This window comes from Panicum virgatum, chromosome 6K (genome assembly GCF_016808335.1).
Source record: "Panicum virgatum strain AP13 chromosome 6K, P.virgatum_v5, whole genome shotgun sequence".
NCBI lineage: Eukaryota > Viridiplantae > Streptophyta > Magnoliopsida > Poales > Poaceae > Panicum > Panicum virgatum.
Window position 1 is genome coordinate 39,530,472 of NC_053141.1, and position 15,669 is coordinate 39,546,140.

At 46.4% G+C, this 15,669-nt stretch overlaps 1 pseudogene; it reads left to right on the top strand.

Annotated features, from left to right (window-relative positions):
* Positions 1-11,731: 11,731 nt before the first annotated feature.
* Positions 11,732-13,363, top strand: LOC120712586 (annotated as a pseudogene).
* The last annotated feature ends 2,306 nt before the right edge of the window (positions 13,364-15,669 follow it).

Sequence of the window (15,669 nt, forward strand, 5' to 3'; positions counted from 1 at the left end):
GGCAAGCGCCGGAATTTGCCACGCCGTCGCAGGATCCACCCTTGCCGGCGCTGGATCTGGACCCCTGGGCAAGACCGCGGCGCAGAGGCCGCCGTGCCATCTTGTACCCCGGACTGCGAGTCATCAGAGTTCGAAACCCGCTATTCGTTCACGGGAAGACGGTATGAGCCGCGTGCGAGCGCTCACCTGTCGTCGACGGCGGCGGGCCCCGGCTACGGCGACGGCCGCCGGTCGTCGGTCGCCGCTTCCACGCACCGCCGCGCCTTGTCCTTGCGCCGGGCCTGGATCGCCTTTGCCACCTCTGCATGCGCGACAGCATCAGAATATCAGTGGGGGAACGGATTAGCTCGCGTCTCCTCCAGAATGGAGGAATCGGGCCACGAGGAAGAGGGATCCACGAAAGGAGGGATGGCACGCACCTTGCAAGGTGACAGCAGCACGTCCTGGGGCTCGATGAGCTTCACCTTGGTGATCCTAGCTCCTCCTCTTCCGCCGCCGCTGGGATCAGTCTTGGACACGCGGAGGACCACGACCTGACGTAGTGCCCGGGGTTGCCGCGCATCACCTCGCCCGCCTTGGCCGGCCCGTGCAGCCGCTCCACCTTGCCGCCGGGGTGCTGGATCACCACGGTCGCTCCCTCCACTGCGAACTTCTAGGTACGGTTGCCGGCGGCGCACCCACCGGTAGTCCGCCGTTGCTCATCCCGCTGGCCTGTTTTCACCGAGAGAGGTGGATCTGGATCTGGTTTTCTAAATGCGAACCATGCCGTCCACACCATATATAGATCCGTTGGACGCCATGTCAGCTGTACATCTCGGGACATGTGTATACATATGTATACAGGATACAAAAAGTGCATACATTTTGCAGGTTTGTTGCAGGTAGAGAACACATCCCGATACACAAATAGAGGGTCCAGATAACACCTATCATGCTACCATGGTGTATATTATCTTGGTTCCGCCCGGCACCCCTAACTGCCAGCGGGATTCAGCGCCACAATTGATGAAGGCCATATGCTCGCTACTATACCAGGTGAGTTCAATCACCCACGTCTCTTTTTTTCTGTCCGCATGGTGCCTATTCCCACATTTTTTAGATGCAATCCATTGAGATACAACCACGGTTTCTCCCTCATCCATTAGTCCCATGGATCATAAGAACCTCGTTTCCACAATCTCTCTCCCCACACCGTAAACATCTTATAGCCAAACTATCTGATCACTCCTAAATGGTAAAACAACGCCATTTGACACAGAATTAGTGTAAAATTTTACGGTTTTCATATTACTGCCCTAGCATATCATTCCTCGGCTAGTTTATTTTCCTCAAATTTGGCAAGGGGAAACCAGAATATGTAATTATCACTACTACAAAAAGAATTTGTAGGAGCAGGTAAAAAACCATTTTTAAGGCGGCGTAAAAATTCTGAGTAGTATTTTGTTCATATTCAAGTAGTATTTTCACACTTCTAAGTAGTATTTTTTATAAATTAGAGTAGTATTTTTTTCCTACTCAAGTAGTATTTTCCTTAATTTTGAGAAGTATTTTGATAATTTCAAGTAGTATTTTTAAAATATAGAGTCGCAATTTTATGCTTCTCATAACTTGTGAATTATTTGGACTTTAGATCATGTTGCCGCATGACGACACCACCACTTCTTCTTTTTTTTTCTTTTTTTCTTTTTTTGCTGGTAACGACACCACCACTTTAGAAGTCACACCATCACATCGCAGCAAAATCACAGAGCACAAACGCGCAAGCACCCTTCAATATCATAATGGGTACGCCGATCGCACTGATTCCTCACAATCAAAATCTGACCCTTTTTGTACAGGTGCATAGCAAGCAGCACTTCTTGTGGCGTCCAACAATGACAATCGTATGGTGACACCAAGGGCAGCCCTATTCACAAAGGAGAAGCACTATGTAAGTTCATTGCGATTCACTCTTGAGTGTAGTACTCATATCACCCATCTATAATAAACAGAAGTTTGGTTTTTACTCATGAGCCATGTACATGAGTCTGCCAAAGAAAAAGGATTAGGAATCACAGATAGACAACGAACCTAATTCCATGGCAATTGCACTTGTTAGTATTTTTTACGGCAGCCACTCATACTTTTTTACTTCAACCTCATATGTGCTTCAACCTCACTAGTTAGTATTTTTTACGGCAGCCACTCATACTTTTTTTACGGCAGCCACTCAACCTCACTTGTTAGTATTTTGTATTTAGAATAGTATTTTTATTCATATCCAGGTAGTAATTTCACAATTTAGAGTAGTATGTGCTTCTAGTATTAGATAAGCCCCAAGCTACAAGGATTCAAGGGTAGTTGCATGCATGGGTGATTACTTCTTTGATTATTACTCCTCTTAATTTTAAAGAATTTTATGAAGTATTTTTTGTATTTAGAGTAGTATTTTTATTCATATTCAGGCATTAATTTCACAATTTAGAGTAATTTCACAGTGACTTGATCAGTGCCTTCCTCCATGCACACAATCAGCCATGTCGGATAGTAAGATCGACCACAAGCATCTCAGCGCGGCATGCTATGAGCACTTTATGAGGGACCAGCCACCATACCCACCAGATGTTAAGACACTTCAGGACCTTAGTGCATTTCTTCGATACAAGTCACTGTGCCTCATCGATGGCGAGGAACCTGACCCCGATGTTGTGGACAACAACGCATTCGTGGGGCAGCTATCACATGTTAGTCATTCTTCTCTATTCCTACTTTTTTTTTACTATCCACCGGATGCATATATCAATAATAGACTTTTGCTTTTCCATCGTCTCCTAATTTCTTGGGCAGGAGGCGACGAGGCGGACGATGACGATGAGGTCACCAGCACCATGTATTGAGAGATTGAGCAGGCTGATGCTGACAACGAGATAAACAGCAATATAAATTGAGCTCGTGACACATTTGCATCTGGGACACACTCGCAAGTTTTAGGATTCCAGTGCGTCGCACAAAGGCACTCGTCTGATTGTATTGCACGCAACTCACGTGCATACCATTCTACTATTTTACTGAAATAAAAATTGATGTCTTTCCATAGCATAAGTTCTCGTAGCTGCAACACCCTGAGGAACCACATTGTGTTTTACAGCTAACTGGAATCGCTGGATGCAAGTATTATCTTCCTTTCACTACGCTAAGACCATCGAATCACTACTTTTTACTTCCGTGCGCTCTAATTTATACTCCGGCGGTATACATGCAAGGCGGCCCATAATACACACATGTCGCCAACAAAAGAATACCTGTAACCTAGATTTTTTACTTTCACATATTCGAATTTATACTCCATCAGCACAATTACATCATATTCAGAAAGCAATGAACCGCTCATGGTGCCCTTTTTCCTACGTTGAAAGGATCTTAAGATGCCTAGAGGGGGGTGAATAGGCAATCTGCAATTTAAAATACTTAACAAAAATGTCAGACACAGACTAGCCCGGATACTCCGGGTATATGCCCGGATACTCCGGGTTTGGTGGTCCGGAGTATCCGGAGCTATATCCGGAGTCTCCGGGTTTGAACGACCTGAAATGAAACTGCAAGAAGCTCTGATAGAAAAGTAGATCGAGCTAGAGAATGAGTACCAGGGGTTCTTTAAGGTTGATATCCAACAAACAAAGTTCACTAGAAACTCGTGAGTGAGTAGATCGAGCTCAAACCCTAGAAATGAAGTCTCACAAGCAAAGGGCAATGAAATCAAGTAAACTAACACGAAGGAGACAAGGATTTGTTTCCCGAAGTTCACACCCGAAGGTGCTACGTCTCCGTTGAGGAAGGATTCGAGAGACGGTGCTCAAGAACCCCTATGCTCCTCTTCCAAGGGCGAGATCACCTCTCAAGCCCAAGGTTACTTACTATGGATTCCTCGACGAGGAATGGAGATTACAAACTTCTTGTGGAGCTCACAATCTTGGTTGAGCAATCACAAGCACGCCTAGCCGTCTAGGAGCACAAGGCTCCAAGAGTAACAAACTTGAATCCGCGGGCTTGACCAAAACCAAGTGCTCAAGAGATGGAAATGAGGCTCACTAGCACTAATCCTTGCTTTTGCTTGCTTCTCACTCAATCCCTCAAGGGAATCACTCAAGAATGGAGAAGGGAGAGTGAGAGAGCTCTTTTTGGCTTAGGTTTGAGTTCAGCTCGTCAAAGTGGCAAGAGTGGAGGCTGAAAGGGTATGGAGGGGGTATATATACTCTTCAGCCTCAAAAGAGCCGTTGGGCGAAGGGGTACCCGGAGACTCCGGGTATATGCCCGGAGACTCCGGGAAACCCTAGTTTTTCAGACTTTGAACAGAGCCCGGACACTCCGGGCAACGGGGTCCGGAGTATCCGGCCCTCTACCCGGAGTATCCGGGTATGGCAGGGGAAAAACTCCGGTTTTTGCTCCTTTGAGATGTTTTGTGGCTCACAAGTGTTTGTCTAGGTTCTCTTGAGCACTAGTTTCAAATCAAAGCCCTTGAATCAAGTCCCTCTGGATAGTACGGCGTTCCTATACTCAAAATTCAAAATATAAAATCTAATTCCATGAGTATCCTTTGAACTCTGCTTTTTCATTTCCTTTTTGAGGGGTCGTACATCCTCACTTGATTCACCTATACAAACTCACCACCTACACACACGCTCAATTACACAATTAAATGCACATGTGTTTTATCATTAACACCAAAACCCACTTAGGGGACTAGATCACTTTCAATCTCCCCCTTTTTGGTGATTGATGACAACCCATATGTAACTCATTTGATAATCATAAAGCGATAAACAACTAGCATATAAGAGCTCCCCCTTAATGTATGCCATGAACTTTGAATTTCAAATTTGACTTGATATGTCAACAATCTTGGCATATATATCAAGAGAACTACAAAAGCTCTTATATGTTTTACAGTGGGGTGAACAAGTGAGTGTAAAGACAAGTGTGATGCATACGACATGTTATCCACTCAATAAAATGTGTATCTGTCAGCTGGACCCGGAGACTCCGGGTATAGGTTCGGAGACTCCGGATAAGGAATCCGGAGAATCCGGCCTGTATCCCGGAGTATCCGGCCCTTCTGAACTAGAACACAGAAAAATAGCAGTCAGTGAGCTCAAACAAGACACATACTAGCAGAAATTTCTAAGAATAAACTCAAGTTCGATAGCTAAACACAGAGTAGCACACAATACAAGTTTCTCACACCACATAGTCCTTACAAAGGATCAAGGAAGTTCGAAAAGCGACATGAGTTCGAAACAAAGGGATACAAGGGCAACACATGCCCAAATGAGTACATAAATGGATGTCCAAATGAGTACATAAATGGCCTTTCACTCCCTCTTTGTCATCAAGTGCCAAAAAGGGAATGAAAAGAAGCATGAAGTTCATCTACTCATCATCTTCATCTTGAGCGGCATCCTCGGAGGTATCCTCATCTTCATCGGAGTCAGGGTACTCACGATAGCCTATGGGCTCATCTTCTTCGGTCTCCTCTTCCTCATCAAAGATCTCTTGGCCACTTGGAGGAGCACGGCGGGAGGAAGAAGAAGCACGGCGACGAGGAGAACGGGGCTGACGACGAGCACGTGGAAGTGGAGCATGAGTAGCGGCAATAGAAGCCTCATCGGCGGCATCCCACTCAGCAAATGGATCATCAAAGTCAGGAAGCTCACGGTGAGGATCCAAAGGAAGTCCCAAATGACCCCGAATCTCATTGATGGACCTTGTGTTCTCATGCACATCATTTGCAATATTCCTACACATCCCAAATAAGCTGCGGAGGGCCCTCTTCACAAAGGAGTCATGATGACGGTGACGAGACGATGAAGAGGCACCCACAGAAGATGGAGCAGGATCATGTCTTGGGTTCCTTGTTGCACCGGCATGAGCTGGTGGAGGAGGTGGTGCATCACCTGAGCGGGCACGCAAGTGAAGAGGCTCATGCTTAACTGTCTTTGGAAATGTGACCTTGGTCACTCTCTCTATCATATACATGATGTATGGTGCAGCAGGAAGGGACTTCTTGGCCTCAATCATAGTCCTTCTTAGCTCATTCCAAATGAAGTCCATAATACAAAAAGGTCTACCACTTGGCAAAGTCTGGGCTAGAAGATTTTAACTGCATAGTATCTAAGTGCCACGGGATCACCATCCTTTGCATCAATGGTTGCTCTAAAGAATTGGTTCATTGCATAGTAAACCGGCAAGAGATGGTTTGCCTTTCCTTCTTGAGCACAATAAGGATTGTAGAACAAGGTGGGTACTTGATATGTCTTGAGTTGTTCCTCAACATGAATGGGATCTCTCTTCTCATCCTTAGTGCCAAGTCCAAGTAACCTAGAGAAGGTCATGTAATCCACTCCATATTTTGCTCCTTCGGTGGTCCAATAAAATGCAATCTCATTTTCATCATAATATAAAGAAGAATGGAATTGAGCAAGGATCTCCTCATTCCAATCATAGCGAAAACCCATAATATCATAGAGACCCATCTCCTTGCACTTTTCCATAGCCTCATTAAAGAATGGATCCTTCATATTCTCATAATATTTCCAATCCACGTACTTGCAATGAACAATGGGAGCACGAGACTTACGCATCACAACTGAAGAATAGAAGTCTTCATGAAGCTTGCACCAAAAGCGCCGCTCAAGACCTTCACTCTTGTCATATCTGTAAACTTTCTCTTTGCGTGCCTCCCTAAGTGCCACATCTTGCTTGTAATAGTTTCTTTCCATCTCTACTGTGAAGCCAGGCACTATCCCAGGTCGATAAAGCCTTGGAATGTTAGGATAAGTGCGCTGCCCGGGAGGGTACTCAACTACCAAGCGAGGGGGGGTCTTAGGACATATGTCATGAGCAATACCCTTACTTGTCGGAGTCGGACGAGATGGAGGAGCCGCGGCTTGGCTTTGCAAAATGTAAGGAGCTTTCCTTGGCTCCTTTCTTGAACTACTGCCAGCGGGTTCCTTGCCCGCACGATGACGTGGACGCAACTCCCTTGGAGGATTTCGAGGAGCATCTTCCCTTTGAGAGTGAGGATCATGACGCCTCTTTTCTCTCCGTTGCTCTGCGTCCTCCAAGGACTCACCAGCGCGTGGCCTCACCATGCCTAAGTATAGATGACAAAGATCAAGACCAAGCTGGATAGAATTTGGAAGAAAAAGATGTGCTGGTGGTGATCAAGTCCGGAGACTCCGGATATAGCACCGGAGACTCCGGCCCAGAGGGTCCAGAGTATCCGGGTATATATCCGGAGTTTCCGGATAGGAGCACCTAAAACCCTAAGTTTCAAAAATCTAAGGATTTGACCATGGGATTTGAATGAAACTTGAGCCAAAGGTTCCTACACATGCTAGGAATAGATGCCCTAAAGATTTTTCAAAGAAACCTACGACATTGGGAGATCGTGCGATCCGAAGTTCAAAAGTACCTTTGAGACCGTTGAGAGCGCGAGAACTTCAAATCCAATGACTCCCCGGAGTTTCCGGAGGGGAGGAGAGCCTTCCTTCAAAGAATGACGAGTTCGTGATGGCCGGAAGGTAGAAATCGCCCCTAGGGCATGAGTGGGGGAGTAGTGAGAAGAGGGGGGCGGCTGTGGTAAAAAGACTGAAGTCAAACGTTTACCCCGACCCTCCTTGTGGTATATATAGTAAATTCCAAATATCCGGAGAATCCGGCCTCAGGGCCGGAGTATCCGGATAGTCCGGAGTTTCCGGGCCATGGGCCCGAGACTCCGGCTCCCCCTGAGATAGAACAGAAAGAAGTTCAAAAGAACTTGATTTAGATGGATTTGGTAAAGATAGATTTTGTAGATCTAATGGTGTGAGAGAAATTACTCAACTCGAGATCAGCCAACAATCAATCAAGGAGAACAATGATCTCAAGTGAGTAAAGTGAAGAACCAAGCTTTTTATAAAAACAAAAACACCCAATTTTTGAAAGTTTTCAAGATCTTTTTTTTTATTTTGAGAACCACTTGATCTATGATCACTCGAGTGTATGCAGTAATTCAAGCTAGGTTACGAGAATCCAAGATGTTTAGTTCACTTCTCAAAGCACAAAACCTTGACTGGAACAACAATTTTTTCTCATAGTATTATTTATATCAAAGCACTACTTTCTACTTTCACGCGGTCTAATTTATACTATATAGTTACGCGGGCAAGGTAGCCCATAAGACACATACGACTAGAACAACAATTTTTTTGGGTGCCAAGACCCGCACGTAACTATAACATAGTTTTTTACTTTCACATAATCCAGTTTATACTCACTCTTTACATCTACTTAAATTCCAAAAAGTAATGAAACGCCGATGGCGCCATATTAATTGGTCAACCAATGCTCAGAAAACATGCAGCAAATTGAAATTGTATTAAATACCACAGCACCGCGTCAAACCATGCGAATTTGACTAGGCCCACCACAATCTACATTAAAAGCAAACTCAATATTACATTTTACTCCCGTCTTTACAAAACACCGTAATTACCTCTCGCCGGAGGAGGGGCGGCGCTCCGCCAGAGTGTTGAATAATATTCAACACCCGGGGTGCTAAATAGTCCGGTTATATATATATATATATATATATATATATATATATATATATATATATATATATATATATATATATATATATATATATATATATATATATTGTGTGTGAGTAGAAACTTATATAGCAGCTTCAAATTCTATATTTGTAATAACAAAATTATATGGACACCGCGTCATAGTTTTACAGTGTTTGGTAACAACTTCGTGATATGTTTACACAAGAGGAAAAGAAAAAAATTTCCTAGACACGGAGCTAGATGAGCTCTCGCAGGATAGTAAACATCAAGAAATTAACTATTACATAAGATAGGGCATAGAGTTTATTTTTCAAATTCATTAGTAGACTTGTACAAAAGCTGGCAGTGCTGTAACATGTAACTTTTCATAATATTATAAAATGTGTCCAAAATATATGCAATATGGATCGCATTCCGTTGTGCTTGCCGTAAAGAGAACATTGAGATGCGAACTTAACAGAAAATTCATGGCTGATTGGCTGGTGTGAGATAAAACGAAACACAAACCTTTGAACTTACTCAAATGGCCACATGACATTAGCCCATGATCGAGCACTGTCCAAGGCTGGCCCAACAGGCCTCTCCTTCAAAGGGTTCACAAACAAAGCATGCGTACGGCCTCGCATGCAAAGCGCAAGCCCACATTTCGTGTCCCTTTTTTTGGAAACAAAAAGTAGGGACGCCGGCAACCCAAATGAAGCGGCGACCTGACCGCCTCTTCGTGCGAAACCCATGATGCAATGGGTTACTAGTATCTATCTTCCTGTAATATGGGGGCATGCGGAACATGTGGACCTTTTGTACAAAATTTTCAACTGTCGATCTAACTTGGTTTCCATCGGACTAAATATGGTGCCATGTAAATAGAAAAGGTGTAAGAGATTTAATGAGAAGAGAGAAACAAGATGAAGAAACCACTTTTCATGAAAGAACAAAACAGCTCCAAATGAGATCGAGAAAGAAGAAAGGGTACAGGGAGAGAAAAGGAGAGAGAGATGTGACTGGACAAGTGTTTGTTTTTAAATAAACCATCCATTCGATCTTATGGATTGATAGCCCTAATTTGACCATGCTAATCATCTGCACCCGAAAAGAGTTTTTTGACTATGCATGATTGCTTCACTTGCTACTTGTTAAGCTCTGTAAACTTCTTGTAGTTGACAACTTGATATGAATCCTATAAAAGTGTTAAGCTACTTGCAAAGGCCAGGTGGACATGTCTCAATGTTCTCTTTCCTTGAAACACAATACACATATAATTACGTATACCCATGCACATTTGCCGAAATAAATACATGTATGCACACCCTATCTCTATAAGCATTTCTGGGAGATTGGCCCAACATATCTTGAGATTAAGTCACCATATACGTCCTATAAGCACATCAGGAAGATAAGCGTGGTACCTAGAGTTACAAGTATGAGGCCGCACAGTTTCGGCGGCCTCTGAGCGTGTCCAGGTTAGTCTTGATAGTGATCTGAGCTCGTGCAAATTGATGGTGCTACGCTAAGCTAGGGTCGGCTCATGATTTTCAAGGGCCTAGAGCGAGCTAGACACTATGGGCGCTTTATGCCAACTATTTTTCATTTGATACGGTAATTAAAAAAAGATAGAAATTCTAATAATATATGTAATTTATGAAGAATAATGTCAATATTACAAACTAAAATGACATAAACATAAATATATTATTATGATGATGTGAATTATGATTACCTCAAATAAGAACCAAACTCCAATTCTTCTTAAAGAAATTTCTACCAGCATTTCTTGATGCAAAATCAATAAGTACAACATCAAGATATAAGAACCTAGCAATTAATCAAATGAGAAGGTGAGAACCCTAACAATTAGAAAATTGAACTTATATAGCTCATTACCTGCAACCTGCTAGAGCTCTAGTGCTAGCACCTTGGTTGTAGATGCTCGCGCGAGCCGCGGTGCCGCGGTGCCGGTCGGTGTGTGTGTGAGTGCGTCAGACTCTGGTCTCCAGTGTTAGTGTTTGGTTGCTTGGAAACGGAGAACACCCGACATCAGGTCCAGGCGAAAGCATATGAAAATGAAACGCCGAACCCAATCATGGCGCAGAACGACCAAAGTCCGGAAGACCTGCGTGACTGAATGCGTGCCTGGCTGCCTGCTAGTATACTCTGGGCTGGGCCTAGTATTTCTACCTACTACATACTAATCTTGGGCCCCCTACTCCGTGGGCTCCGGACCGTCGCCCTACCTGCCCTCCCCTTATGCCTGCCTTGCCAAGCCAGTGCATAGCTAATAATATTATCCTTTCTCTGGAGCTTGATAGTAATATGAGTTTGTGCAGGTGTGTTTAGATCCCAATTTTTTTCAGCACTACAGCAATTTCGAACGTTTAACCATTAATTAGAAGTATTAAATGTTGATAACTGACAAAACTCATTCCACAACCCCGTGTGTAATTGTGAGACGAATCTTTTAAGCCTAATTAGACTATGATTAGATAATGTTGTGCTACAGTAAATAACCTCTAATGATAAATTAATTAGGATTAATAGATTTATCTCGTGATTTCCCATTCATCTAATGTAATTAGTTTTATAGTTAGATCATATTCAGTTCTTCTAATCTTCCGTTGAAAGTTGCTATGGTGAATTTGGTTCAAATTTTTACATGATCTAAACACATCACGGTGGACTTGGTAGATCCAACGCGAAGAAAGGACACAGCATTTAATGACAGCACTATTGCATTGAGGATCCATCTTCTCACCTCGCTGTTCATCTTTTGTATTTTTGCCGTTGATGCCCAGCTCGTAGATAAGAAGCGAAGTTTGAGAGAGACGCGAGCGAGCCAGCCGTACAGGAAATCCAAATCAGCTCATCCTTCAAATATTGCTGAGGCAAGCGAGATTGCCGAGCAGAGCAAGTTTTCCTATCTTGAGCCAATGGTCGAGCAAGCGTTTCTGCGTTTGTTACTTGCAAGGGAGCCAGAAAAATATTCATTTGCTTTGCTTCGTCTCATTTTTGTGAATGCGATTGGGAAGGAAAAAACTAACAATTTTTTCCTTTTGTTTTGGTACTGTTGGTGGCCCTAACTCGTTTCCAGCCACGGCAGTCTTTCTCTACAATTTTGTCTCTTTAACACACGAGAAGACACGAGATTTCGGAGGCCAAAGGACAGCACGGCATCTGCATACAGGATTACAGGCAGGCCGCGCAAACGGAGACCGAACTCTGGCTGCTGTGGGCGACGTTCGCCGTCTCGCTCCTCTACTGCCTGAGCAGCCTGAGACGCGGCACCGGCGTTTCACGGCTGCCGCCGGGACCAAGGCCTCTCCCGCTCGTCGGCAACCTCCTCGACCTGCGCGGCGGCCACCTCCACCACGCGCTCGCTCGCCTCGCCCGCGCCCACGGCCCCGTCATGCGCCTCCGGCTGGGGCTCACCACCGCCGTGGTCGTCTCCTCGCGCGACGCGGCGAGGGAGGCGTTCGCCAAGCACGACCGGCGCCTCGCCGCGCGCGCCGTCCCGGACGCCGCCCGCGCCATGGGGTTCTCCGAGCGGTCCATGATCTAGCTGCCGAGCTCCGACCCGCGGTGGAAGGCGCTGCGCGGCATCGTGGCCGCGCACGTCTTCTCCCCGCGAAGCCTCGCGGCGGTGCGCGGCGTCCGCGAGCGCAAGGTGCGGAACCTGGTGGGCTACGTCCGCGGCCGCGCCGGGCGGGAGGTGGACGTCGGCCAGGCCGTGTACGGCGGCGTGCTCAACCTCATGTCAAGCGCTTTCTTCTCCATCGACGTCGTCGACGTGGGCGCCGAGTCGGCCCAGGGGCTACGGCAGCTCGTGGAGGCCATCGTCGCGGTGATCGCGAAGCCCAACGTCTCGGACCTTCTCCCTTTCCTCCGGCGGCTCGACCTGCAAGGATGGCGCCGCTGGACAGGCCGGCGCTACGAGGAGATCTTTCGTGTTCTGGATGGCATAATCGACCGCCGGCTGGCCGAGGCCTCCTCGTCCGGGGACACGCACGGCGATTTCCTCGACGCGCTCCTCGAGCTCCTGTCCGCCGGCAAGGTCGCTCGTGACAACCTGACGACCATCCTGTTCGACGTCTTCGCCGCCGGGAGCGACACCATCGCGATCACGGTCGAGTGGGCGATGGCCGAGCTGCTCCGGAACCCGAGCGCCATGGCCAGGGTGCGCGCTGAGCTCGACGGCGCTCTCGGCGGCAAAGAAACCGTCGAGGAGCCCGACGCAGAGAGCCTGCCGTACCTCCAGGCCGTGGTGAAGGAGGCGATGCGGCTGCACCCGGTGGCGCCGATACTGCTCCCCCATCTGGCCGCGGAGGACGGCGTCGAGGTCGGCGGCTACGCTGTGCCCAAGGGCAGCACCGTGATCTTCAATGTCTGGGGGATAATGCGGGATCCGCGGGTGTGGAGAGGCCGGACGAGTTCTTGCCGGAGCGGTTCTTGGACGAGGCCGCCGGCGTGGAGTTCAGGGGGAAGGACTTCGAGTTCATCCCGTTTGGGGCCGGTCGGAGGCTGTGTCCTGGCCTGCCCATGGCAGAGTGTGTCGTGCCGCACATAGTGGCATCGTTGCTGCATGGCTTTGATTGGCGCCTGCCAGAGGGTGTGTCCACGGAGCAATTGGACTTGAGCGAAAAATTTACCACTGTGAATGTATTGGCCGTCCCACTAAGGGCAGTGCCCGTTGTAAGAACCAAGTAGTTTACTTGTTTACGATCAATGCAAATAAGGGTGCAAATACTGCCCAAAAAATAAGGGTTCAAATAGGAGTATGTCAAATCTATTTTTTTAAGAAACATTCACCTTTCTATTATAAAAATATAGTCTAGAGTAACCCAAACTTACTTATAAATGTTAGAGAATATATATGTACATTGGAGTGGAATGTGACATGTGTATGGGCTGTGTTTTTTTTGATAAAAACCATATCTTACACTACGATTCCAGCACCAAACCAGAGCTTCTCATTGGGCCAGGTCGCTTCCTTTTTCCTCAAGCATTGGATGAAAAAGCAACGGCATCAAGCCCTGCAACGTGGCTCTCGTCAGAAAGTTTCTCAGTCAATTCCCAATCTAAAGAGGAAGCGTTTTCTACCATTGTCTCTTCCCTTTACCAGTTGCTTCTTCCCGACCCTTCCGCCGTCACAATCGTAGTGCAAGAAAATCTCCTGCCAGAGGAAAGGTGTGCGATCTCTTTTTCTCCATCGATGTCATCTCGTCGACAAAAGGGGCCGAGCCCCTTCCTGTTGGCCGACACGCTCCCGACGATCCCTCGTTCCACCCTTGTCCGCTCACAGCGCTCCGCCTCCCCTTCGTGCGCGCCCCCGCCCACCCGGTCTTCCCCGACACGACTACGCGCTCCCCATCTGTGCCTCCTCCCACCGTGCAGCCTCTGCTGCTGGCCATAAGGAAAGCACTAGATGAAGGATGAAGCTGCACGGGCCACACGCACCCAAATCCATGTGTCTGGCGTGGCCGTCCCCGCCGACGCCCACATTCCTTGCCTTGATGTCGCCGTGCACCAGTGACCGCACGTGAAGGTACGCCAGGCCTCCGCGCCATGTCCCGCGCGTACGCCCGGATGGCGGGCTCCTCGAGCCGGCCTCCGCTCCTGGCGGCGTTGTCAGCCAGCTACCCGCCGGGCGCAAACTCGAGGAGAAAGTGGTGCACTCCACTCGCAATGGCGCGCGAGCTGAGGCATGCCACGACGTGCGGCAAGCAGAACCCCTCCAGCACCTGCTCCTCGCGGCATAGCTGCGTTGCCTCCCCACCAGCGGCCGCCGCCGAATTGACAGCCAAGAGCTGCCCCGGCGTCGTGGGAGGCCAGCCACACGACGACGCTCGACGCGCGGCGGCCCAACATGCGGACCCGCCTGAGCTACCTCGCCCCCGAGAGATCCATGCCTCTCCTGTTCTGTCCTCGCCACCATGGCACCATGTACTAAGCTCGAGATGGATGCCACATCGACGCCCACCATGTGTTCGATGCAATGTTAATAAGAACAGAGATAGTCATGCAGTGAGCACAGTGAAGCAGCATGCCACAGGTCCAATATACCGGCGATGTAACAGCACAAAGCCTCTCACTTGCTCTGTCACTGACTCACTGCTCGTTACCACCACCTCCTTCGTCTTGCTTCCTGCCCCACCATGTCATGAAACATCAATGACCGACTACATCCTCTATATTTTTAAATGTCCAGAATATTAAGATAATTTGAGGCACATACATACATACAATTAGTATGTTTTAATTTCATAGCTATGGTTATTCATGAGTGCCCCAGTCAAATTAGTATACCCGGTCCTATGTTGATTTGCATTGCCTCAATTTCAGCACCACTTATTCTACAAAAAAATTATAATGGGTGTGTTTAGTTCCCACCAAATTTCCAAACTTTCCATCACATCCATCACATCTCCTATCACATCGAAACATTAAATATAGCAAATAATCCATGCATGGAGTACTAAATATAATTAAATAAAAAAAACTAATTGCATAGTTTTGATGTACGTTGCGAGACGAATCTTTTGAGCCTAGTTAGATCATGGTAAGACAATATTTACCACAAACAAACGAAAAGTGCTACAGTGTGCTACAGTGATTGATGTGACTTATTTCCATGGTACATTCAAAATGATATTGATATTACAAATGTTAAAAATATTGATAGAAAATGAAGATGGAACAAGTGGAAACAAAACTACAAATATAGTATATAAAGAAATACTGAACATGGACTAAAACATAGAAATATATGGTTCTACTTTTTTGTTTTTATAATAGTTCTTTACATTAATTATTACTGTTATGCTTTGACTTAATCTATTCCTTTTTTTACTCCTTACAGCTTCCCTTGCATTGTTGAAGTAGCAATGCAGGTAATGTATCCAGCTACATTATTGTTTACACTACTCTCCAAATTTAACAAACAATAACAATTTCTAGTAAACAATTTGCAGGGAAAAATTATCAACATATTATAATGTAATATAATATGTTGATAATTTCTCACTGCCCACAATGTTCCACATGCTTGCAGTTCAAAACTAAGAATACGAACAGCAGACAGCAG